Raw genomic sequence first — 25,703 nt, forward strand, 5'->3', positions numbered from 1 at the left:
CGCAATCACAGCTCACTGCAGCCTCAACCTCCCAGGCTCAGGTGATCCTCCCAACCTCAGGCTCCCAGGTAGCTGGGACTAAAGGCGTATGCCACTACACCCTTTTTTTTTCCTTTTTTTTTTTTTTGGTATTTTTAATAGAGACTTTAAAAATATATATGTTTTTAGTAGAGACTGGTCCCAAACTCCTGGGCTCAAAGTGATCCACTGGCCTCAGTATCCCAAAGTGCTGGGATTACAAGCGTGAGCCATCATGCCCAGCCTGGTGAGTAGAAGTTTTTAATGTTGATGCGGTCAAATTATCAATCTTTGCCTTTATGATTTGTGATTTTTATTCTTTAAGAAAAGACTTCTCTACTTAAAGATCACATTCTCTTGGATTTTAAAGACTTGTAAAAACAGTTGAAAAGAAATATTTGGTTGAAGACAGATGTTGATTGGGTGGCAGCGCTGGCTGGGCCCAGGCCTCACCGTCAGCTGGACCCCAGCTGCCCTGAGGAGCGAGAGCTGCATATCTCTAGGCGCTGCCACTGCTGGTCGCCACTTCCTCCAATTGCAAAACCACATCCTACTTTGGGTTCCTCTTGCTGAGAATGGCCAAGCCAAAGTCTTCCTTTTGTTTCAAAACTTGGGGGACTGGCTGGGCGTGGTGGCTCACGCCTGTTATCCCAGCACTTTGGGAGGCTGAGGCCAGTGGATCACTTTGAGCTCAGGCATTGGTGACCAGCCTGTGAAACATGGCAAAACCCTGTCTCTACACAAAATACAAAAATTAGCCGGGCATGGTGGCTCACGCCTGTAGTCCCGGCTACTTGGGAGGCTGAGGCTGGAGGATTGCTTGAGCCAGGGAAGTGGAGGTTGCAGTTAGCTGAGATCGTGCCACTGCACTCCAGCCTGGGCAATAGAGTGAGACCCTGTCTCAAAAACAAAACAAAACAAAACAAAACAAAGCAAAACAAAAAAACAACTTGGGAGAGAGTCAGGAATCCTGGAGAATCCACTTATGATATGAAATGGGCTTTGACCATGCTTGGAAAGTCAGGGGCATCTTTGGCCACTCAGTCTGGTGAGGCCCAAGATGAGCACATGAGGCATGAGCTCCCAGGGACTCCAACCCACAGCCTGGGTTCCAGGAAAATACACCCCTCACTCTCCTGCCCCTTAGCACTCTGGAAACGAAGTCTTCAACTACACCTTACCTAAATGGGATGTAGGGAAATACTTTCACAGAAAATCTCATTCCTAATAAAGAAAGTATCAGACTGGTCTGCACAGGACATCAAATGCCAGGTCCTGTCACCAGTGAGACAGGACAGGAGAAAGTGGAAGTGCCTTCCGTCTCTCTGGGCCAAGAACCTCTCTCTAGCACAGTGGCCAACCAGCCCTAACTCTTCCCTGAATGAAGCCCAGAACCATAGCTCTCTGATATGTACAGGACAGAGATGCCAGTGAGTACAGGGACTTCAGAAATGCCCCAAGAATGCGAACCAGTACAACGCTTTGGAAAACTGTTTGACAATATCTACTAAAGTTGAACATGCCTATGCCCTAGGACCCAGCAATTCCGCTCCAAAGTATACACCCCAGAGAAATGCAAATACATGTATATTTATCAAAAGACACAGGCAAGAGTGTCTATGGCATCACTATTCATGATGGCTCCAAAGTGGAAACTTCCCAAATGCACATCAACAGAATGGGGAATGGCAAAATAATGTGTGATACTCTCTCTGAGCAGAATGTTATATAGCAATGAGAATGAGCACTCTACAAGTCCACACAACAGTATCAATGACTCTTACACACATAAAGCTGGGCAAAAGCAGCTGCACACAAAAAAAATATGTGCTTATGATTCCAACTGTACAAAGAAACAAACACAGGCAGAATTAATAAATCTATGGTGGCAAAAGAAATAGGGGTTACCCCAGGTTTGGGGGAGTGACTAGAAGGGCACATGGGAGGTTTCTGGGTGCTAGTAACTTTACGTTTGTTTTTTTTTTTTTTTAATCTGGGAGCTGGGGACTTTTCAAAAACTCAACACACTCAGTCCAAGTGGTTCGGATAAGCTGACTTCACCCCTAGCTCCCTGGATAGCCTGAGACTCAGACACAGCCAATCAGGGGCCTGAGTTTGCCCGGGCCATGGGGATTGGCTTGGAGGTGGGAATGAGACTTAGGCCCAGCCAATCACTACACGTTATCTCCCTGACTATAGGATTCCAGGATGGCCATATGACTATCAAGTCAGTCCAGTGGGTTTTGACATCTAGGCTTCTCTGGGACTTCTTCTTGGGGTAGCAGAAACGACAGACTGTCTACCTAGAGCTGCTAGCAACTGTTTGCTGTCTTTACGGGCAGAACTTGAGAAGAGACCAACACAGAGGAAAGTGGGGCTAAAGCAGACAGTACAAGCCTGGGTCCTGAGGACGAACTTTGATTCCCTGGATCCAGCCATGCCTGAAGCTACAGTCTATCCCTGGACTCTTCAGTCTCATCAGCCTTTTTTCTTTTTTAACTTACAGCAGTTTGAGCTGAGTTTTTGGCCGCTTACAGCTAAAAACATCTATTTTCATTACTGCAGCTGCACTTCCATTTTTAGAAGCTTCTAGTGTTTAGAAAGTTCTTTCCCTGACCGAGCACGGTGGCTCATGCCTGTAATCCCAGCACTTTGGGAGGCTGAGGCAGGTGGATCACCTGAAGTCAGGAGTTCGAGACCAGCCTGACCAACATGGTAAAACCCCGTCTCTACTAAAAATACAAAAATTAGCCGGGCATGGTGGCACATGCCTATAATCCCAGCTACTTGGGAGGCTGAGGCAGGAGAATCACTTGAACCCAGGAGGCGGAGTTTGCAGTGGGCCGAGATGGTGCCACTGCACTCCAGCCTGGGCAGCAAGAGCAAAACTCTGTCTCAAAAAAGAAAAAAAAAAAAAGGAAAGAAAGTTCTTTCCTTGGAAGTGGACCTGCCTCTAAGAGTCAAACTCCAATCTCTGTGCTGCCATCTAGAGGCACACAGAGGAGTCCACAGGACCACTGGATGGCGGCCCCATCAGGCCCTAAGGCGTCTCTCTTCAGCCCAGGCATTCCCAAAACCACTCAATGTTCTCCCTGTGATACAGTTTTTAGACCCTTTTGCCACAGTGTGGTACTCCAAGCTAACAAGATGCTCCAGGGCAGCACCTTGGGAGGCCAAGGCAGGTAGATCACCTGAGGTCAGGAGTTCGAGTCCAGCCTGGCCAACATGGTGAAACCCCGTCTCTACTAAAAATACAAAAATTAGCCAGGCGTGGTGGTTCTTGCCTGTAATCCCAGCTACTCGGGAGGCTGAGGCAGGAGACTCGCTTGAACCCAGGTGGCAGAGGTTGCAGTGAGCCGAGATCGCACCACTGCACTTCAGCCTGGGCAACAGAGTGAGACTCCATCTCAAAAAAAAAAAAAAAACCAAAAAAACAAAAACAAGATGCTACAGACAGGGCCTGGCAGGTCGAGCTGTAGAAGAATGTTCTGGGCACCGAGCTCCTATTTGCTTAGCCTGAGAGTATTTCATGCTCCCCTACTCTCACCCCAAGGCAGATTTTTGGTGGCCACATCATGAACTCATTGGCTGCCAGCCCTCCAGGGATTTTTCACAGTAAGCCAGGTTCTCCCTGCCTGTACAGGAACATGAATTTCCTGATCTAAATGAAGGAATTCACAATTATCCTTGGTAGTTTCATCTTGTGAACATAATTGGCTCTCATATCTTATTGGATTTTTTTTTTTTTTTTTTGAGACAGAGTCTTGCTCTGTGGCCCAGGCTGGAGTGCACTGGCACAATCTCCGCTCACTGCAATCCCCGCCTCCCAGGTTCAAGCGATTCTCCTGCCTCAGCCTCGTAAGTGGAATTACAGGTGTCTGCCACTGTGCCTGGCTGATTTTTTGTATTTTTAGTAGAGACAGGGTTTTGCCATGTTGGCCAGGCTGGTCCTGAACCCCTGACCTCAGGTGATCTGCCCGCCTCGGCCTCCCAAACTGCTGGGATTACAGGCGTGAGCCACCGCGCCCGGCTTTGATTTTATGTTTTGTCTCCATCATTCAGTCCGAGGTAGATTCATTTATCCCACCAGTATCTATGGAGCCTGATTAAGTGCCAGAAATTACACGAGGTGCAGGGGATCTCGTGGGAAAGGGACTCAAGTCTTCTAGAACTGGCCACTACAGCTGGAGCAGGGGGTGGTGGGCACGGAGGGGAGGGTGTGGCATGAGCAAGTTGAAGACTTCAACTGGGCTGGGTCTTGCAGAGCCTTCAGAACAAGGGCTGGCACCTGGGGCTTGCGCTGAGCAGATGGACAGCCCTGGAGGATTTTAGGTGAGGGAGTGAGGGGTGCGATTTTCATCCACAACTACGCTGCTGGCTGCGGTGTGGAAGGACTGCAGAGAAGCAGGGAGGAAGGGGAGTAGGGAGCAGGGGAAGGAGGCCGGTGCCACTAATGACAGTGGCTTGACCCAGAAGGAGACAGCACTGGAGAGCAACGGAATCCAGACATACTTAAATCAGAGGGACCCTTGGGGGACGGTGCAGGAGGAAGTGAGGACGACAGCCAGGTTTGGGCTTGGGAGATGGGAGTGGTGGTGGGAATTTACTGAGACAGGAAAGGAAGAGATTGCTGGTGGGATAAGACAGCCGGAGCCCCATTTTAGACCAAATGAATCTCAGCTGCTTAATGAATAGCCACGTAAAGACTGCCAGGGGCAAACTCCCCAGGTGGGAGGGCGGGGGACAGACCTGTGGAGTCAGCAGGCTACAGACAGATGTGGAGCCGGGGGGCAGGTGAGACGGCCTAGACACAGAGCGGGGAACTGGGGTCGCGTCACCCAGTGATGGACGGTGACCAATCCCTCCTCACTGACTCATCCAGAATCCTGAGGCATGAGTTGTGTCCACATCTAAGTCACTCATAAAATATCCAAGGAAACAGGATAAGAACACAACTCCTTTCACCTTCCCACCTCCTGGCCAGCATGATCCACAGAAACAGCTGTGCAAAGCGGAGCCCTCCCGCACATGGGGTTCTGGTCAGGACACCACGCCACCCTTACAGTCTGTCCTGAAATGTTCTCCTTGGTGCTCTTTCTGGAGCCCAAGGTGGAAGAACGGCGTCCCAGCTGTGAACGTCTGAGGGATCTGACCTCAGCTATTGGGAGGCTGAGCCACGAGAATCACTTGAACCTGGGAGGGGGAGGCTGCAATGAGCCGAGATCACACCACTGCACTCCAGCCTGGGCAAGAGTGAGACTCTGTCTCAAAAATCAATCAATAAATATTTAAAAATTAAATACAAAGTTAAAAAGAAAACAAATAGATAAACAAGATGCTTCAGGTAGTAAAAGCACTGGAATATAATAAAAAGGGGCTTGCAGGCAGTGTTTCCTTTGGATGGTGGGTCAGGGAAGGGTCCTCGGGTGAGATCATTCTGAAGTTGAGGCTCAAGTGAGAGAAGGATCCAGCAAAAATCCACAAAATAGGGTTCCGGGCAGTGGGGACAGAAAGTGCAAAGGCCTGGGCCGGGGGCGGTGGCTCACACCTGTAATCCCAGCACTTTGGGAGGCCGAGGCGGGCAAATCACTTGAGGCCAAGAGTTCAAGACCAGCCTGGCCCACACGGTGAAACCCTGTCTCTATTAAAAAAATACAAAAAAATTAGCCAGGCGTGGTGGCACACACCTATAATCCCAAGTAGGCTGAGGCAGGAGAATCCTTGAGCCTGGGAGGCAGAGGTTGCAGTGAGCCAAGATTGCGCCATTGCACTCCGGCCTGGACAACAAGAGTGAAACTCCATCTCAAAAAAAAAAAAAGAAAGTACAAAGGCCCTGAGGCAGGAGGCAGGTGCCTGAAGTCAAGGGCGTGACTGGGAGAGGGTGACTGGGAGAGACGGTGAGTCTGACCCTGCAGGGCCCCGTAGCCATGGTGAGGAGTCCAGTATCATTACAAGGAGAAATCACTGGAGGGTTTTAAGCAGAGGACTGAGGCGGCCTGATTTTATGCTTTATAAAGATGGCTTTGGCTGCTGTGGGAAAATGGAAGGGAGCGAGGCCAGAATGGAAGTAGGAAAGCAATGAGGAGACGTGTGCAGGACAAGTACAGCAAGAGCTGGCAGGGCTGGGTTGATGAGGGGAAGTGCTGGGCTCACATGCCCCGAAATGCCCGAACTCATCCCAGCAGCCTACTCTTTTTTTGGCACGGTTCGCAGAGAGGGTCTCATTCTATCGCCCTGGCTGGAGTACAGTGTCATCATCATGCTCACTGTAGCCTTGACCTCGTAAGCTCAAGAGATCCTCCTGCCTCAGCCTCCCAAGTAGCTGGGAATATGACACAAATCACTGCACTGTGCATCACTGTGCAGAGCTTTGTTTATTTATTTATTTATTTTGTAGGGGGCGGGACCTCCCTATGTTGCCCAGGCTGGTCTCAAACTCCTGGGCTCAAGTAATCCTCCTGCATCGGCCTCTGAAAGTGTTGGGATCACAAGCATGAGCCACCATACCTGGCCTCCGCAACAAAGATTTCTGACCTCTACTGCTGCCATCAGAAAAAAGCTAACTACCCTGAAAAAAATGCTATCCCCACCATCTCATCATCATCCTAGGTCACGGCCCACCAGGGAGGCCACAGGCCTGCACCCAGGTGGAGGCCTCAGATACTACACATCAAAATCAAGAGAAAGAAACATCCATGGTCTCAGACCTAGTAACTTTGGGAATTTGGGAATTATCCTAAAGAAGCAATTCAAAAGTCAAAAAAGCTATATACACAAAGATATTCAATGTGGTATTGTTTGTGAAAGTGATAAGGAAATGGCTAAATGATGCATTAACTCAATGAAACTGAATGCAGTCATCAAAATGACACCTGGGCACACTACACAACACTGCAAATATCCCACACATTAAGTGCACAGACATTTATCACTGTGACATATGCTTGTTGATAAAGCATTTTAGAAAGCATAGAAAGGCCAGCCATGGTGGCTCACGCCTGTAATCCCAGCACTTTGGGAGGCTGAGGCAGGTGGATCACCTGAGGTTGGGAGTTCGAGACCAGCCTGACCAACGTGGTGAAACCCCGTCTCTATTAAAAACACAAAATTAGTTGGGCATGGTGGCGCATGCCTATAATCCCAGCTACTTGGGAAGGTGAGACAGGAGAATTGCTTGAACCTGGGAGGCGGAGGTTACAGTGAGCCGAGATCGTGCCATTGCACACCAGCCTGGGCAACAAGAGTGAAACTCCGTCTCAAAAAAAAAGCATAGAAAAAATGAACTGTTATGAATGAATATGGATGTCATAATAACTTTATTATTTTAATTTCTAGGAAAGTTATACAAGTACGTGGTTTTATTTCTTTTTTCTTCTTCTTCTTTTTTGAGACAAGGTCTGGCTGTGTTTCCCAGGCTGGAGTGCAGTGGTGCAAACTGCAACCTCCGCATCCCAGGCTCAAGCCAGCCTCTCATCACAGCTCCCAAATAGCTGGGACTACAGGTGCACGCCACCACACCCAGATACTCCTTTGCATTTTTAATAGAGACAGAGTTTTGCCATGTTGCTCAGGCTGATCTTGAACTCCTGACTTCAAGTGCTCCACCCGCCTCAGTCTCCCAAAGTGCCAGGATTACAGGTGTGAGCCACCGCGCTCAGCACTTTTTTTTTGTTTTAGAGACAGGGTCTCACTTTGTTGCCCGTGCTACGGTGCAGTGGCGTGATCATGACTCACTGCAGCCTTGAACTCCTGAGCTCAAGTGATCCTCTCACCTCAGCCTCCCCAGTAGCTGGGACTACAGGTGCACACCACATACCCAGCTAATTAAAAAAAAACTTTTTTTTTTTAAAATAATAATGAAATACAATTTTGTTATCTTGAGATAGGTTCTCACTATGTTGCCCAGGCTGGTCTCAAACTCCAGGGCTCAAGCAATCTTTCCATGTTGGCCTCCCAAAGTCCTGGGATTACAGGCGTGAGCCACCACCGTGCCTGGCCACAAGTCCATGATTTTTAAAATTAATTAAAACTAAAACTCTTACAGTACAAAGTAGCAGTCCTCCGACCTCCACTTCCACATATGTACCACACCCAATAAATTTCAGTTGCTTAAGTATTTATCTCTATATTTCCATTTTTTATTTAAGATTTTGTGTGTTTTTATACCTCAGGCAAAATTTTTAAAAAATCTTTTATGAAAATAGAGATAGGGTCTTGCTATGTTGCCCAGGCTAGTCTTGAACTCCTGGGCTCAAGTGATCCCCCCACATCAGCCTCCCAAAGTGCTAGGATTACAGGGATGAGCCACTGTGCTCAGCCTACAATTTTTTTTTTTTTTTTTGAGACAGGATCTCACTCTGTCCCCTAGGCTGGAGTGCAGTGTCACAATTACAGCTCACTGCAATCTCCGCCTCCTCAGTAACTGGGACTACAGGCATGCACCACCACACTTGGCTAATTTTTAAATTTTTTGTAGAGACAAGGTCTCAGTACATTGCCCAGGCTGGATGCAAATTCCTGGGCTCAGGCGATCCTCCTGCCTTGGCTTCCCAAAGTGCTGTGATTACAAGGCATGAGCCACCATGCCTGACCTTGATATTTCTAAATAACAGTTTTATGGTAATATTTCTTGGTTTTCAACTTTCAACTTATTTTTTTCTTCTCTTTTTTTTTTTTTTTTTTTTGGGACAGGGTCTCATCCAGGCTGAGTACAGTGGTGAAATCCTCAACCTCCCTAGCTCAGGCAATCCTCCTGCCTCAGCCTCCCGAGTAGCTATGACTACAGGCACATGCTACCACGCCAGCTAACTTTTTATTTCTTGTAGAGATGGGGTCTCACTATGTTGCCCAGACTGCTTTCAAACTCCTGGCCTCAAGCAATTCTCCTGCTTCAGCCTCCCAAAGTGCTAGGATTACAAGTGTAGACCACCATACCTAGCCAATTTTATTCTTTTAAATTTTTTAAATTTTATTATTATTATTTCTTGTAGAGATGGGGTCTCACTATGTTGCCCAGGCTGTTCCTGAACTCCTGGGCTCAAGTGATCCTCCTGCCTTGGGCTCCAAAGTGTTGGGATTACAGGCACGAGCCACCCCACTGTCAAATTTTAACTTCTTACCTTAGAAAATGAGTTTGTGGGCCAGGTGCCATGGCTCACACCTGTAATCCTAGCACTTTGGGAGGCCACGGTGGGTGGATTGCTTGAGCCCAGAAATTTGAAACCAGCCTGGGCAACATGGCAAAACCCTATCTCTACAAAAAGGATAAAAATTAGCTGGGCATGGTGGCGTACACCTGTAGTCCCAGCTACTCGGGGGGCTGAGGCAGGAGGATTGCTTGAGCCTAGGAGGTCGAGGCTGCAGTGAGCCGTGATCACACTGCTGCACTCCAATCTGGGTAACAGAGAAACACCTTATCTCAAAAAAAAAAAAAAAAAAAAAAAAAGTCTTTAATGTACTTTTTATTTGAATGACAATTACAGAATTAATTTCCCTCAGAATTAATTAATTCTCAGAAATTTAAAAGCACTGACCATTTTCTTGTAGTATCTTTCTTTCTTTTCTTTTTTTTTTTTTTTTTGAGACTGAGTCTCGCTCTGTCACCCAGGCTGGAGAGTGCAGTGGCACAATCTCGGCTCACTGCAGCCTCCGCCTCCCAGGTTCAAGCGATTCTCCTGCCTCAGCCTCCCAAGAAGCTGGGATTACAGGCACATGCCACCACGCCCAGCTAATTTTTGTATTTTTAGTAGAGACAGGGTTTCACCATGTTGGCCAGGCTGGTCTTGAACTCCTGACCTAGTGATCTGCCCGCCTCGGCCTCCCAAAGTGCCGGGATTACAGGTGTGAGCCATTGCGCCTGGCCCGTCTTGTAGTTTCTACTGTTGCTTTTGAAAAGTCCAAAGCCATCTCATTCTCTGATCTGTATGTGGCCTTTTTTTCTCTGATGACATTTAGTAACTTCTCTCTATCTCTGGAGTTTGAAAGTTCATGATGATGTCCTATAGCGTGGGCCTTTTATTATTCATGGTATTGGGTGCTACTTCAAGACTGTTGAAAAGTAGAAATGCCTTCAGTTCTAGAATTGTTTCCTACATACTTTTCCTTCCTCCGTTTCTCTTGCCTTTTTTTCTTGAGCTCCTATGTGGTGCATGCTGGGTCTCCTGGACTGAAGTCAAATTTTTCTATATTTTCTTTCCTATTTTCCATCTCTTAAGTCTTTGTGTTCTACTTTCTGGAAATTTGTTTTTCACTCTTCCAACTCTTCTGTTGAAATTTTTACTTCTGCTATTTTTACTTCTGCTATCTTAATACCTAACAGCTTATTATTTTATGAATGTGCCTTTTTTTTCCCATACAACCCTGTTTGTGACTTCTCAAATTTTTTTTTTTCTGTTCATTTGGGTCTCTGTCTTTCACACTAGAAGTCTCCCTCTGTCTCTCTCTCTCTCTCTTTTTTTTTTTTGAGACAGGGTCTCACTCTGTCACCCAGGCTGGAGTGCACTGGTATGATCATGGCTCACTGCAGCCTCAACCTCTCAGGCTCAAGCAATCCTCCCACCTCAGCCTCCCAAGTAGCTGGGATCACAAGCATGTGCCACAATACCTGGCTTGTTTTTTATTTTATGTAGAGAGAGGATTTCCCTACGTTGCCCAGGATGGTCTCGAACTCCTGGGCTTAAGCGATCCTCCTGCCTCAGCCTCCCAAAGTGCTGGGATTACAGGCATGAGCCACCACATTTAGCCTGTAAATCTCATTCCATGTGGGATGGCCCTTGGCTGCCCATTCAAATCTAAGGGAAAAGCACTAACCCTGCTTGTACACAGGTAGGGCTAGCTGCTCGGTAGGCTTCAGTGTGAAATGACAAAGCAATAAGCTGACTTTTATTTTTTGAGACGGAGTCTCACTCTGTCGCTCACGCTGAAGTGCAGTGGCGTGATCTTGGCTCACTGCAACCTCCACCTCCCAGGTTCAAGCGATTCTCCTGCCTCAGCCTCCTAAGTAGCTGGGATTACAGGCACGCGCCACCACACCCAGATAATTTTTGTATTTTTAGTAGAGATGGGGTTTCGCCATGTTGGCCAGGCTGGTCTCAAACTCCGGCCTTAAGTGATGATCCTCCCGCCTCGGCCTCCCAAAGGACTGGGATTACAGGTGTGAGCCACCGTGCCTAGCAACAAGCTGGCTTTTCAACAAGGTCCCCCTCAATGTCAATATGTGACAGTTATTTTTCTCGTGAGATCAGTTTGCTCAGACAGAAGTTCTCCAAGGGTCTGCCCAGAGGCTGTATGGAAGCTGTGGTGTTCGGGGAGCTACCCAGGATATGGCCTCACTGCTTGGCAAACAAACTCGCTTGACCCTTTCGTTCTCCATGCAGTGCCTCTGCTGCCCTGGGCTGGGCCAACCTCTCTGAAAACACTGCCTGCCGGAAACCTGCCACCTGCTGGGGTGGGGAAGGGAACCATCTGGCTATGTGGCCTGGGGGGGTGGTCTGTCACCCTACCATGCTCTTTCAAGTAATCTTCCTGCTTCCAGCCCACCCTGCACACACCACCTTTCGAAGCACTCCATCCCCAGAGCCCCCATTCCTTTGCCTTCTCCACCTGCCTCCCCCATGGCCCAAGACATTGGACATTCTCCACTCAGCTTCCCTCTCGCCTATCGGTTTCCTGTCCTGCAAAGGTTTTGTTCATACCACCCTCCTCAACCATTTACTTTTCTAGTTTTTTTTTTAAGAATTTACATTTTTTCTTATTCCTTTACTTTCATTTTAGTGGGATTTTGAAACAGAGCAGAGAAATACATATATGTTCGATTGTTATGTTTATGTCAAAGTCTATAATAATACTTACTAATAAATAAAAGTCAAGTTTTAAAAGGTGCAAACACAGGTCAGGGCGTGGAGGCTGGCCTGTAATCCCAGCTCTTTGGGAGGCTGAGGCAGGTGGATCCCTTGAGGTCAGGAGTTCGAGACCAGCCTGGCCAACATGGCAAAACAATGTCTCTACTAAAAAAAAAAACCACAAAAATTAGCTGGGCATGGTGGCGCACACCTGTAGTCCCAGCTACTTGGGAGGCTGAGGCAGAAGAATCGCTTGAACCCGGGAGGCGGAGGTGGCAGTGAGCTGAGATTGCATCACTGCACTCCAGCCTGAGTGACAGAGCAAGACTCCATCTCAAAAAAATTAAGTAAATAAATAAATAATAAATAAAAGATACAGACAGAATTCTCTCTGAGGGGTTTGCGGGAGGATACTCCAACGAGGAAACAGTGGTTTTCTCTGGTGCAGGGTGGGGTGGCGGTAAGATGATAGACGAGTATGCTTGTATGTTTTTGGTATTTTCCAAACTTGACATTAATTTCCTATTTTTATAAATAAAAAAGCATGAGGATTAAAAATATTATTAAAAGGCATTTTCTGAGACAAAGATCAAGTCAGTATAAATAGATGTGTGGAAGAAATTCTAATCCTCCAACAGGGGTCTACATGATCTATGGCTTTTGCTTATGTGCAGAGGAGCGCTGGGGTTCCAAAGAAGCACCCCAGGCCTTCAGAGGTAGGTGGGAGTGGGACAGGGTGCTGAGCAGAAGGAGTTCTGGGCTAGTTTCTCTTACAGTGGCTGTTTTGATCTGGTTTATAGGTTAAAATTCTGCTTTATATTTTTATTTATTTTATTTATTTATTTTTTTGAGACGGAGTCTCACTCTGTCACCCAGGCTGGAGTGCAGTGGTGTGATCTCGGCTCACTGCAACCTCCGCCTCCTGGGTTCAAGTGATTCTCCTGCCTCAGCCTCCCGAGTAGCTGGGATTACAGGTATGAGCCACCACTCCCAGCTAATCTTTGTATTTTTAGTAGAGACAGGGTTTCACCATGTTGGTTGGCCAGGCTGGTCTCGAACTCCTGACCTCGTGATTCGCCCACCTTGGCCTCCCAAAGTGCTGGGATTACAGGCATGAGCCACGGCACCCGGCCTATATTTTGATTTTTAAAAAGAGATCCGCAATCATCAAACAAGTTTGGAAAGTACCAATGAAGAGCTAGAGAAAATGAGGCTGAGGTTGGGGAAAAAGCCTTTAAGGACGCCACCGCGCTCTAACGCCTGCCCCTTTCCATCCTGAAATGACAGTAGCGGCTCCAGTGGAATTCTGGGTACACACAGAATATGTAATGCACCCAGAGCTTGCAAGGGGACCGGCAGGTCTCGCAGTCATGGAGCTCCCAAGCCAGACCCAGCTATTCCAGGCCCCCAGATGGGTGTGCGTAGCCAACGTCCAGCCAGTGTCGGTCTCTGGCCTCAGTGTCCTCATTTGCACCATGAAAGGACTGCATTCATCTTCTAAGCTAATGTCCTGGAAACTCCAAAGAGCATCCTCTTACTGAGACAGTGACTGCCAGCTCTCTGAAGACACAGAACGGCCCCACCTAGGGACTCCTTGAGAAGCAATACTGAATTATAAAAATTCAATCCATTTCCTCCAGAAAACTTTTAATATTTCTCTCCCCAGTCAGGCGAGTCCAACGCTACCGTGGCCAGTGTGAGTCAAATACCAAATGCTGCAGCTTAGTAATGGGCTCCAGGACTCCTCAAAGCAAAGCCATTCCTTCTTTTCCCAGGCAGCAGCATCTCTCTCCTGGGAATGGCTGAGGTCTAGTTCACTTCCCCATTCATTCGCTCCTAGCACCAATTTGGGTCACTCTCTTCCTCTGGGTGTGCTAGTCCTACAGAGAATTCTTCCTTTGGCTGGAGAGTCGGGGAGGATGGGTTTGTTCACATTCTTAACCTATCTACAAAATAACATCTCCTTTCCCTTCCCCCACACACTTGGCCCGTTCCCCCAACCTACCTCTCTGGAATAGTCCAAGAAAGACCAGCAAAGCCCCCTCTGCCTGGCAGATTAAAGATGCTTTAGAATCAATGAGTGTCATCCCGTCCTGGCCTGACTCCTTATCTGTTGGGGAAAAGAAAGAAAGAAAGAAAGAAAGAAAACTATTTTAACAAGAGAGAATTTCAGAAACCTGTGCATTCTCTTACAGGACATTAGCTCAAAATCAACTGCTTCATCTAGGTCTCTCCTTTTTGCAAACCAATCACATTCCACTTGATCGGCCTTTCTTGCCATCTGCGTCAATGCCACCCCCAGCTCCCTTTGGTGGTACTGAAACCAACCACAGGAGCATTTCCAGTGCCTGGAGCAGGAATGTGCACTCAGATGACTCAGATCGTTTTTAGAGCTGTTTGTTGGTTTTGTTTGGTTTTTTGAAAGCAAAGTAATTGATCTGAGCCAAGCCTGGGTTCGAGTTCCATTCGATGGATGCAAAAAGCAGGTTGGTGAACTTGAAATCTTTATTCCCCATGTGGATCTGTTTTCGAGGCCCAGGTCTAAAGGAAAATTCATGCCCTATTGGGCTGGAGATAAAAAGGAAGAGTGTGAGGGGAGGGGCCGCCCACTCCTTGCATCTGTGGTGCTTCTTCCCCCACCTCAGCCGCTCCAGGAAATAACAGAACCCCAAAGAGGGAAAAAAGACACTAGAGCTCCAGCCCAGTCTAAAGACCCAACCCCTTCTCCCATCCCCAGGCCCTGGGCATAGCTACCTCCACAGCTGGGAGCCTTCGGCCCAGAGCCCACTAGGTGGGCTTCGATTCAGCACAAAACCAAAACCACCGGCTTCTCCATGAGTCAAACAGCAGAGCCCTAGGAACCCGCTGGAAAAGGCATGGGTTGCAGGAACACATCTCCCAAGGACCAAGCTGGAGTCCTCCCTGCGGCCTCTATCCCTGCAAAGATGCTCCAGGGACCCTGCTGCGGGAGCCCAGGCATGCGGGCTCGGATGCTCCCTTCCCTCAACATCCAGGGGACAGTGGCAAGCACTTCGCAAGGCACTGCCACCAGAGAAACAGGAGGTCAGCACCAAAGGCTAAGGAAGAAATCCCTTCCATTGCTGACCAATTAAGTGACTGGCCAATACCCGTTACCACGACAAATTATAGTAGCTCTGGCACAGGGAAATGAGACAGGATCATAAGGAAAGCCCTTTCAAAACAGGAAAAACAAAGCCAAAAGCAGAGGGAGCCGAGAAGGAAGAGAAGGAGAGAATTCATCCTCAGGAATTCGGGTCAGGAAATAAGGAGCCAGGACAAAATCCACAAGAGGGCGGCCAGGGAGAAGGCGCTCCCCCGGGGAGGAAGCCGCAGGACCTCAGGATCTGGGTCTGCCACCCTCTAGCCCCCTTGGGCTCAAGGGCACAGCTCGGGAGGGACAGAGCGCAGGAGGCTCCGTCCCGAATCGGGGGCAGGGGGAGGGGAGGACGCGCACAGCCACTGCTGGGTCCCCGACAAGTAAACAGCCTGCCCCGAACAGGCGCGTCCTCGTGCGAAGCCCGCTGGAGGCCTCACGGATCCCATCAAGGGCGGCAGCGGAGAAACCTGGGATTCCCGACCCCCGGGGGGCACAAAAGGAAGCAACCAGATTAGGAGAGGAGAGCGTCGCGCGGCCCATAGCTGAGAATCCCACCGCGAACGCAATCCCCTGCCTCGGCCCCCCCAGCCCCCACGGCCCCGGACCCCCGATCGCCTCCACCGACCCTGCCCACCCCGCCCCAGGCGGACAAAGCCCGGGGCTGGGCGGGGTGGGACGCCCGGCGGGGCTGGGGGCGGGGCACGGGGACCCCGCAGACGCCCGCACAGGTGGGCTCCGTACCGGGTGTCGGTGCCGGGGGCGGGGCCCGATCTCCCTGGAGACAGTTGCCCAGGGGACACAGCGGGCGGGTCCCGGAGTGACGGGAAGACGCCAGCCTCCGGGCAGCGGCGCGGGGCCGGCGGGGGCCGGAGGGCAGGCCCGCCGCGCGAGGTGCAGGCGAGCGGGGCTCGGCGGAGGGGCGCGGCCCGGGGCGGGGCTGGGACTACGGGCAGGCGGGGCGGGGCGCCGGCTGGGGGCGGGGCGTCCTCGGGGCTGGGGCGGGGCCGGGGCCGGCGGCGGCGCGGGCACCGTCGGCAAATTCTCACACCCCCAGCCGGGAGAAGCGCCCGAGCTCACACGGGCGGCGGAGAGAGGAGTGGACGCTGCAAATCCTCCCCGACCCCCGCTGTTCTCGCCCGGAGGCCCAGGACGCTGCCAGGCGGGGCCCTTGGGGTTCGCACCCTGAGCCCCAGAGCAGCCGCGGGACCCCGACGGCGCGCGCACGCTGGCTCTGGCCTAGGTTTCACCTTACAATCAATAAATAGAAAGCGCCACCTGCAAAGCAAGGGAGGGCTGGTCGTCCACCAAACTGCTTTCCGCTCCCCGCTTTGCAAGGCATCCGCAGAAAGGGCGGGGTACTGGACCCAGGTCACAGAGCCGGAGCCAGGCTCACTCGAGTAATTGGCCAGCCCGGGCTCTGGGCTCAAATCCAGCCTGCTGGCTGTTCCCTAGCTGATGGGCCTTTCCATCGGGGGTTCCCTTATATGTGAGATTTAGAAAATAAATGAGTGTACCTAGCACTTTCACTAATGCATCTATCCATTACAACGGGCGGTGTGCGTGCAGTAACAACACCGAGACAATCCTTGTCCCGCACTTTAAAAAAACTCTGGGCGCTCCAGTGTTTTTGTTTTTGAGACAGGGTCTTGCTCTGTTGCCCTGGCTGGGGTGCAGTGGTGCGATCATAGCTCACTGTAGCCTCTACCTCTCTGGCTCAATCGATCCTCTCACCCCAGCCTCCCGTGTAGCTGAGACCTCAAGTGCGCACCACCTCACTCAGCTAATTTTTAAAAATTTTTTGTAGAGGCGGGGGTCTAACTATGTTGCCTACGCTGGTCTCGAACTCCTGGGCTCAAGCCATCCTACCGCGTCAGCCTCCCAAAGTGCTCGGCCAGGCGCTCCAGTTTTTATCCAGGCATCTACACTGTAAGATAGATGTTGTTCTCCCTTGGTTGTAACTGGGGAAGCCGAAGCTAGGCGGGCAGGGACTCTCACCCTCACGTACTCACACAAACACTGTCTGCACAGCCTCTTGGGCAGAGCTAGCGCTGGCACCAGTTTAGTTTGGTGCTGAACCCATACCCCTCTTGCTCTGCAAGAGCCCATCTCCCCTTAGAATATTCTTTCGGGTCCACAGCCCAAGACAAACCTTTGCCACAGGGGAACGCAGAGGAGGAAGCGGGGTGCGAGCACCAGAATCAGCCCTGGCGTGTCCCGCGGGGTGGTAGAAGGTGGTTTGAAGAACACTCCTTGGTGGTCCTAACTGCTGCACGTGAGGTCAAGGCAGGGCCCGCCCATCCCAGGCAGATGAGCTCCAGGAGCCTTCCTCGTGCCTGAGAAGACGGCAAGGAGAAAACACTGCCGGCTGGAAGCCCTCGAGAATCTCGAAGAAGCCCAGAATGAAAGGACCAGGCGGCCGGGACTCGGAGCTCCCTAGCCAGGGGGCGCGCAGCCAGGCCTGACGCTTCCCTCCGCCCTCGGCGGCCTCTGCGTCCTCCCAGCACCCGGCAGCCCTGCCAGGGGTCCCGGATGCCCAGAGCACCCCCCAAGGAGGAGAGAGAAGAGAGGAGGCCAGGATGAGAAGACGGGGGGCCAGGGTGGGAGGGGACACTCCTCTTCCCTGGCCGTCCCTAGAAGTCACACACAGACATTCACTCAAAAAGACACGCATGCAGATGCGCACACACAGACACAGGCGCAATCATGTAAACGGACACACAGAGACCACAGACGCTCGTGCTCATACACGCGCTCTCGCTCTTCACACCCTGCACCAGGTGGGCACTCACCCGCCCGCACCCTGGCTGTGCTTTCACAGATCCCGGGAGAGGGCGGAGCCCGGGCCGGGGGCTGGAGACCGCCCCCGGCCCCGCCCCCACGCCCTCCTATCTCTCCCTCCTTCCTGCCGTGCCCCGCCTGAGGGAGGGGAGCGGTGCAGCAGACATCCGAGGGCAGCTGGGACCCCCTGACTCAGCCGACGGGTGAGTCAGGCTCCCTGCAGGCCACACCGGACCCCCCCAGGGCGGGGATTTCCCCAAGATGAGAAATCAGCCACCGGAAGTCACGCCGGACCTTGGACGGGCAGACAGAGGCTGGGAGGAGTTCTGGGTGCAGAGCCCCCCAACCTGGTAAGTACAATGATCCCAGGGCTAGGACACCAACGAGATTTTCCAAAGGGCAGACGAGCTTCAGCGGTTCCTCCACCCCCATTCCCCACGTGTGGGAGCCCTCCTCCCTAGCGGCCCCGTCCTGCAATCGTCCCCCTGCGCGAAGACTTCCGTTTATCTCCAGCATGGATGGAGGGAAAGTCAAGCTCAAACACAAGGTCCCCATCAGCAATGGAACCCAATGATCCGCTGGGGGTTCAAATTGGGGGTGTCAGGCACGGGTGTCTCTGGAGCCCAGAGAAAAATCCAAGATTCTTTGAAATGGCAAAAGCCCCCAAAAGTGACTTTCTTGTATTGCCACGATGAACTGGAACTGCCCTGACAAACTCTAAAAAGATAGAGACCTTAATAAATTGTTTAGAGAAGAATTAAAAGAGTGAATACAGATGCATGGAAAATCTCTAGAACAGTGCCTGGCACTCATATTAAGTATTGGCTCTCACACATGGATAACAGACACAAGGAGACCAAGTGACTTGCCCCAGGTGGCACAACTAGTTAGTGGCAGAGATGGAGGAAAAACCAGTCTCTGATTCTTTGTTCACAGCTCAGGTACCTTCAGTCCTTTCTGAAATTAAGTGAGAGTATAAATAAAGTCATTTAGTGGATAAATGAATTTTACCACTGTTAAATATCAGAGCAGACCTGGCACAGTGGCTCACGCCTGTAGTCCCAGCACTTTGGGAGGACAGGGCAGGAGGATCACTTGAGCCCAGGAGTTCAAGACCAGCCTGGGCCACATAGTGAGACCCCCGTCTCTATTTTAAAAAGAAAAGAAAAATCAGAGTAAATTAAGGCGGGCATGGTGGCTCACGCCTGTAATCTCAGCACTTTGGGAGGCCGAGGTGGGAGGATCATTTAAGGCCAGGAGTTTAAGAACAACCTGGGCAAAACAGCGAGACCTCGTCTCTACTAAAAATAAAAAAAATAAAAATAAATAAAAAATGAGCCTGGCATGGTGGCATTTGCCTGTAGTCCTAGCTACTTAGGAGGCCAAGGGAGAAGGATTGCTTGGCCCAGAAGTCTGCGGTGAGCTATGATGGAGCCAAGAAATTAGATTCCTGCCCCTCTACTTGCTACTAAAAGGGCCAATCCTCTTGTTAAATCCCAAAACACAAGGCAGGAAACCAAATGAGCCTCTGCTCCCACTCATTGGAGCCCTTGTTCCCTTCAAGGAGCCCTAGAAGATGGAAGAGTATTTGCTGCATCAGTCACTTCTCCCTCTCCTGACACTTTATGATGTGTGATTTCATCACACTTTTGCTGTGATGAAATCTCAGCTTCTCCCAAATGCTCACCAATATCCTAGCCTCCAACCTGGCTGGAATTCTGCTATTCTCTTTCTAACTCAAATTGGCATTCAGCATTTCTAGGTGTGGTCAGGTAAGACACCACTGCTGAGTGGGGACAAGACCAGGAAGGCTAAAGTCAGAAAAAAATCAGATGCAAAGCCAGGCACCACTGAGGGCGCCTGTAGTTGCAGCTACTCACAGGCTGAGACAGGAGGATGGCTTGAGTTTGAGGCAGGAGGATCGCTTGAGTTTGAGGCTGCAGTGCGCTATTGATAGCACCTGTCAATAGTCACTGCACTCGAGCCTGGACAACACAGTGAGATACTCATCTCTTTAAAAAATTTTTAAGTATAACCGCTGGGCGCAGTGGCTCACGCCTGTAATCCCAGCACTTTGGGAGGCTGAGGAGGGCGGATCACCTGAGGTCAGGAGTTCGAGACTGGCCTGGCCAACATGGTGAAACCCCGTCTCTACTAAAAATACAAGAATTAGCCAGGTGTGGTGGTGCATGCCTGTGATCCCAGCTACTCAGAAGGCTGAGGCACGAGATTCGCTTGAACCTGGGAGGCGGAGGTTTCAGTGAGCCCAGATTGAGCCACTGCACTCCAGCCTGGGCAACAGAGCGAGACTCCATCTCAAAAAATAAAAAAAAATAAATTAAGTATAACCAAAAAAAAGCAACTAAAGACAACAACCAAAAACAAACAAACAAACAAAAAAAACCAGTTACATGTTTGTTTTTAATTCTATTAGAATAAACAGGAGGGCTCCAAAAAAATCCTCAAAGGAGTTTCCATATTTACTCACATATTCCACCCTTGATATTTTTATTCTCAAAGCACAAGAATGAGGGACCTAATTATAAGAGGCCCCTGCTCTCCTGCCATCCTTACATATTTTCATTTATCTTTGAGACTCTCACCCCTGGGTAACTCAAAAAGTGGCTCATCTGTAGTTAAAAAGCAAAGTTAATTAGCATCTGGCACTTCCTTCTTTCCTTCCTCAATTCTCCAAGCTTAGACTAAAAGTCTGTCTTAATTGAGGCTTCCTGAGTTTGTGACCTGGGGCAGGAGTTGAGGGGTTGGGGATATAAGCAGAGAGAGAGAGAAAAAAAGCTTGGGTTTGCATTGCTCATTCTTTTTTCTTTCTTTTTTTTTTTGAGACAGGGTCTCACACTGTGACCCAGGCTGGAGTGCAGTGGCGCGATCACAGGTGCTTGACCTTGTGGACTCAGGTGATCCTCCCACCTCAGCCTCCCGAGTAGCTGAGGTGTGTGCCAACTCATTTTTAATTTTTGTAGCGATGAGGTCTTGAGGCCTTGCTATGTTGTCCAGGCTGGTCTCAAACTCCCAGGCTCAAGGGATCTGCCTGCCTCGGCCTCACAAAGTGTTGGGATTACAGATGTGAGCCATCACACCCAACTGCATTGCTCTTTCTTTTTTCTTTTTTTTTTTTTTTTTTGAGACGGAGTCTCTCTCTGTCGCCCAGGCTGGAGTACAGTGGCGCCATCTCAGCTCACTGCAACCTCGGCCTCTTAGGTTCAAGCGATTCTCCTGTCTCAGCCTCCCAAGTAGCTGGGATTACAGGGGCCTGCTACCATGCCTGGCTAATTTTTGTATTTTCAGTACAGACGGGGTTTCATCATGTTGGCCAGGCTGGTCTCGAACTCCTGACCCCAGGTGATCCACCCTCCTTGGCCTCCCAAAGTGCTGGGATTACAGGCGTGAGCCACTGCGCCCAGCCTGCATTGCTCATTCTTTCAAGTATCAGCCAAAAAGCATGTGTGGCTCGTGGTTGCAGGGACTCCTCCCGTTGAGAGATGGCCTCTGTGTCCCCTCCTCTTAAATCTAAGTGGGCTTGTGACTGCCAAGAGAGTATGGCAGCAGAGATGCTAAGTGACTTGAGAGGTGAGGCCATGAGAAGCCATGCCGCTTCCTCCTTGGTTAGAATGCTGGCTCTTGGAATTCTGAGCATTAAGTTAGAGGTCTGACTACCCTGACGCTGCCATGCAGTGACACAACCCAAGCAAGCCAGAAGGAGAAACCATGTGAAGGCACTCAAGTTGACAGTCCCACCTGAGCCCAACCTTCGTCATCCCACCCAGGTACCAGACATGAGTGACGAAACTTCCAGATGATTCCAGACCCCACCTGTTCAAGTTGTTACCAACCCCTTGAGAGTCTTCCCAGCTGACTCCAGATATCATGGGAGCAGAGCCAGGCCGTCCTGCTGAGCTCTGTCGGAATTCCTGGCCCCTGGGACCGTGAGCATCACAGTGTTGCTTTATACTGCTGAGCTTGAGACAGGCTGTTATGTAGCAAGAGATCCCTAGAACTCTGAAGATCTCATAAAATCCTCAAAACAACCCCACTAAATAGTTACAATAGTCATCTTCATGAGGAAACTGATGCCGAAGCCGTGCAGGAAGTGACAGAGCAGGAATCAGAACCCACCTGGAACCACCACCTAAAACTGCTTCTAACACCAAGTTGTCCCACTGCTATAAGGCACAAGGCTCGTTTTGTTGTCGTTGTTGTTGTTGTTTTTATTTTATTTTTTTTGAGACAGAGTCTCACTCTGTCGCCCAGGCTGGAGTGCAGTGGTGCGATCTCGGCTCACTCCAAGCTCTGCCTCCCGGGTTCACGCCATTCTCCTGCCTCAGCCTCCCGAGTAGCTGGGACTACAGGTTCCCGCCACCACGCCCGGCTAATTTTTTGTATTTTTAGTAGAGATGGGTTTTCACCGTGTTAGCCAGGATGGTCTCAATCTCCTGACCTGGTGATCCGCCCGCCTCTGCCTCCCAAAGTGCTGGGATTACAGGCGTGAGCCACCACGCCCAGCCTGTTTTGGTTTTTTGGTTTTTTTTTTTTGAGACAATGTCTCCCTTTGTCACCCAGGCTGGCGTGCAGTGGTGCCATCTTAGCGAGACCCAGCCAAAAAAAAAAAAAAAAAAAAAAAAGGTCCAGGGCCCAATCCCAGTGGGGAAAGCGTTTGACACGTCCCACCATGGCGCTGGGTCACCCCTATGATGGGTTACACCATCTAACAGAAGTCAGCAGAGACATCTCCTTTCCTGGTTGGCCCATGAGTGTCCCTGAGGGACAGGGTCAGTTCCCACTAAAATGGACATCCATTGTTACACACTTAAAACCCCAGTGGTGGCTCATGACTGTAATCCCAGCACTTTGAGAGGCCAAGGAGGGTGGATCACCTGAGGTCAGGAGTTTGAGACCAGCCTGGCCAACATGGTGAAACCCTGTCTCTACTAAAAACACAAAAATTAGCCGGGTGTGGCGGTGTGCACCTGTAATCCCAGCTACTCGGGAAGCTGAGGCAGGAAAATCGCTTGAACCCAGGAGGCAGAGATGGCAGTGAGCTGAGATTGTGCCACTGCACTCCAGCCTGGACAACAGAGTGAGACAGCGAGACTCTGTCTCGAAATAAATAAATAAATACCCAGGCCAGATGTGGTGGCTGACGCCTGTAATCCCGGCGCTTTGGGAGGCCGAGGTGGGCAGATCACCTGAGGTCAGAAGTTCGAGACCAGCCTGGCCAACATGGTTAAACTTCGTCTCTCCTAAAAATACCAAAAATTAGCCAAGCGTAGTGGCATGCCTGTAATCCCAGCTACTCAGGAGGCTGAGACAGGAGAACCCCGGAGGCAGAGGTTGTAGTGAGCTGAGATGGCGCCACTGCACTCCAGCCTGGGCAACAAGAGTGAAACTCTGTCTCAAATAATACTAATAATAAAAAATAAAAACGCAGCCTTGGCTAGGTGTGGTGGCTCATGTCTGTAATCCTAGCACTTTGGTAGGCCAAGGCAGGCAGATTGCTTGAGCTCAGGAGTTGGAGACCAGCCTGGCCAACGTGGCAAAACCCTATTTCTACAAAAAATACAAAAATTAGCCAGGCGTGGTGGTAGTCCCAGCTACTCAGGAGGCTGAGGCAACAAGATCACTTGAACTCAGGAGGTTGAAGCTGCAGTTGGGAAAAGCTGAGATTTCATCACAGAGAACTCATAGCTGGTCCAAAGCTAAGTCCTGGGCAGACTGAAATCCCTTCCAGAATAAGCTGGCTCATTCTCCAAAGCTAAGTCCCGGGCAGACTGCAGTCCCTTCCAGAACAAGCTGGATCACTCTCCATATGAAACTACATTCAGTTACTTCCGTCCTGAGATTCACACCGTTGTGTAGCCCCCACCCACATTCACAGTCAACTTGACCTAAAGAATATGGCGCAGTGATGGGATAGCACCTTCAACATTAGATTATAAAAGAATCCGGGCCAGGTGCGGTAGCTCACGCCTGTAATCCCAGCACTTTTGGAGCCCGAGGCGAGGCGAGCAGATTGCCTGAGGTCAGGAGTTCAAGCCAGCCTGGCTAACATGGTGAAACCATCTCTACTAAAAATACAAAAACTAGTGGCGCACGCCTGTAGTCCCAGCTACTCGGGAGGCTGAGGCAGGAGAATCGCTTGAACCCGGGAAGGGGAGGTTGCAGTGAGCCGAGATTGCGCCACTGCACTCCAGCCTGGGTGACAGAGTGAGACTCCGTCTCAAAAAAAAAAAAAAAAAAAAAAAAGCAGCAGCAGCAGCCAGGCATGGTGATGCATACCTGTAGTCCCAGCTGCTTGAGAGGCTGAGGCTGGAGGGTTGCTTGAGCCCAGGAGCTGGAGGCTGCAGTGAGCTATGATTGTGCCAGTGCACCTCAGCCTGGGCAACAGAGACCCTATCTCTAAAATTAATTAATTAATTAATGAAAAAATTAGGTTATGAAACATCACTGGGGCTTCAGTCTTGGGCTTATGCACCCCCTCCCCTCTCCTCCCCTCTTCTCTCTCTCTCTCTCTCTCTCTCTCTCTCTCTCTCTCCAGTGCTCTCATCTCTTGCTCTGGGGTAAGCCAGTGGCCATGCTATAAGGACACTCAAGCCACCCTATGAAGAAGCCCACATGAAGAGGAACTGAGATATCTGGCCAACAGCCAGCCAGTCACTGAGCCTGCCAACCACGCTGCGGCAGGTACCTCCATCCCCAGACACCTGCAGCCTCCACTGAAAGCTCAACGGCAGCCTCATGAGACCCTGGACCGGAACCACCCAACGAAGCGGCTCCTGAATTCCTGATTGACAGAAACTACAGGATCATAAATGCTTGCTGTTCAGTCTGCCAAGTGTTGGCGTGATTTGTTAAACAGCAATCAGTAACTAATACGCCACCCATGGCTGCCGCGTTCCTGCTGTGGGGCCAGCACTATTCCATGCTTAGAGGCTCCATCAATACCTGTGATGGACTAAATGGTCAGTACAAACAACAGCTCCTCTGTAATGGTATGAGGCAGACAGGTTTCTAAAGGCAATATGCTAAGGTGCAAACTCAACCCCAAAAGACAACATAGTGTATCATCCCATTTATATGAAATGTCCAGAACAGGCAAATCCATAGAGATAGAAAGCAGATTAGTGGTTGCCAGAGGCTGAGAGATGGAAGAAAAGTAGAGAGTAACTGCTAATGGTGTGAAATCTCTTTTTGGAGTGATGAAAATGTTTTAGTTTTTTTTTTAATAGAGACAGGGTCTCACTATATTGCCCAGGCTGGTCTTGAACTTCTAGGCTCAAGTGAGTTCAGACTCAGCCTCCCAAAGTGCTTGGATTACAGACATGAGCCACCATGCACAGCTTAAAATTTATGATGCTGATGGTTGCATAACTGTGAATATACTAAAAACCACTGAGGCGGGGTTTGGTGACTGACACCTGTAATCCTAGCACTTTGGGAGGCCGAGGTGGGAGGATCACTTGACACCAGGAGTTTGAAACCAGCCTAGGCAACATAGCAAGACTCCATCTCTACAAAAAATTTAAAAATAAAAATAAAAACCATTAGGCCAGGCATGATGGCTCATGCCTGTAATCCTAGCACTTTGGGAGGCCAATGTGGGTGGATCACCTGAGGTTAAGAGTTCGAGACCAGGCTGGCCAACATGGTGAAACCCCATCTCTACTAAAAATACATAAAGTAGCCCGGTGTGGTGGTGGGCGCCTGTAATCCCAGCTACTCGGGAGGCTGAAACAGAAGGATCACTTGAACCCGGGAAGCAGAGGTTGCAATGAGCTGAGATCACGCCACTGCACTTCAGCCTGTGTGACAAGAGTGAAACTCCATCTCAAAAATAAAAACGAAAACAATAACAACAACAGCAACAAAAAACCATTGCATTGTGCACATTAAATGAATTGTATGGTATGTGAATTCTAGCTCAATAAAGCTTC

General features: G+C 50.1%; 1 protein-coding gene and 1 long non-coding RNA gene across 9 annotated transcripts in view; one reads left to right on the top strand and one right to left on the bottom strand.

Annotated features, from left to right (window-relative positions):
• Positions 1-25,703, bottom strand: part of PIK3CD (phosphatidylinositol-4,5-bisphosphate 3-kinase catalytic subunit delta) — a 78,090-nt gene that overhangs the window by 24,696 nt on the left and 27,691 nt on the right. For 4 of the 8 annotated variants that reach the window (XM_063594826.1, XM_063594823.1, XM_063594821.1 and 1 more), the window contains exon 2: positions 13,864-13,968. The gene's annotated coding sequence lies outside the window, so the exon portion shown is untranslated. Of the gene's footprint in view, positions 1-13,863; positions 13,969-15,717; positions 15,905-25,703 lie in introns of those variants that run through there. The other 4 variants (XM_034954915.3, XM_034954908.4, XM_034954922.3 and 1 more) reach the window with 2 other exon arrangements.
• Positions 17,474-24,598, top strand: LOC130541015 (uncharacterized). Its single transcript, XR_008955061.2, has 2 exons — positions 17,474-18,104; positions 24,308-24,598. It is a non-coding gene; the product is annotated as an uncharacterized LOC130541015 (long non-coding RNA).

Source organism: Pan paniscus, chromosome 1 (genome assembly GCF_029289425.2).
Source record: "Pan paniscus chromosome 1, NHGRI_mPanPan1-v2.0_pri, whole genome shotgun sequence".
Classification (NCBI taxonomy): Eukaryota; Metazoa; Chordata; class Mammalia; order Primates; family Hominidae; genus Pan; species Pan paniscus.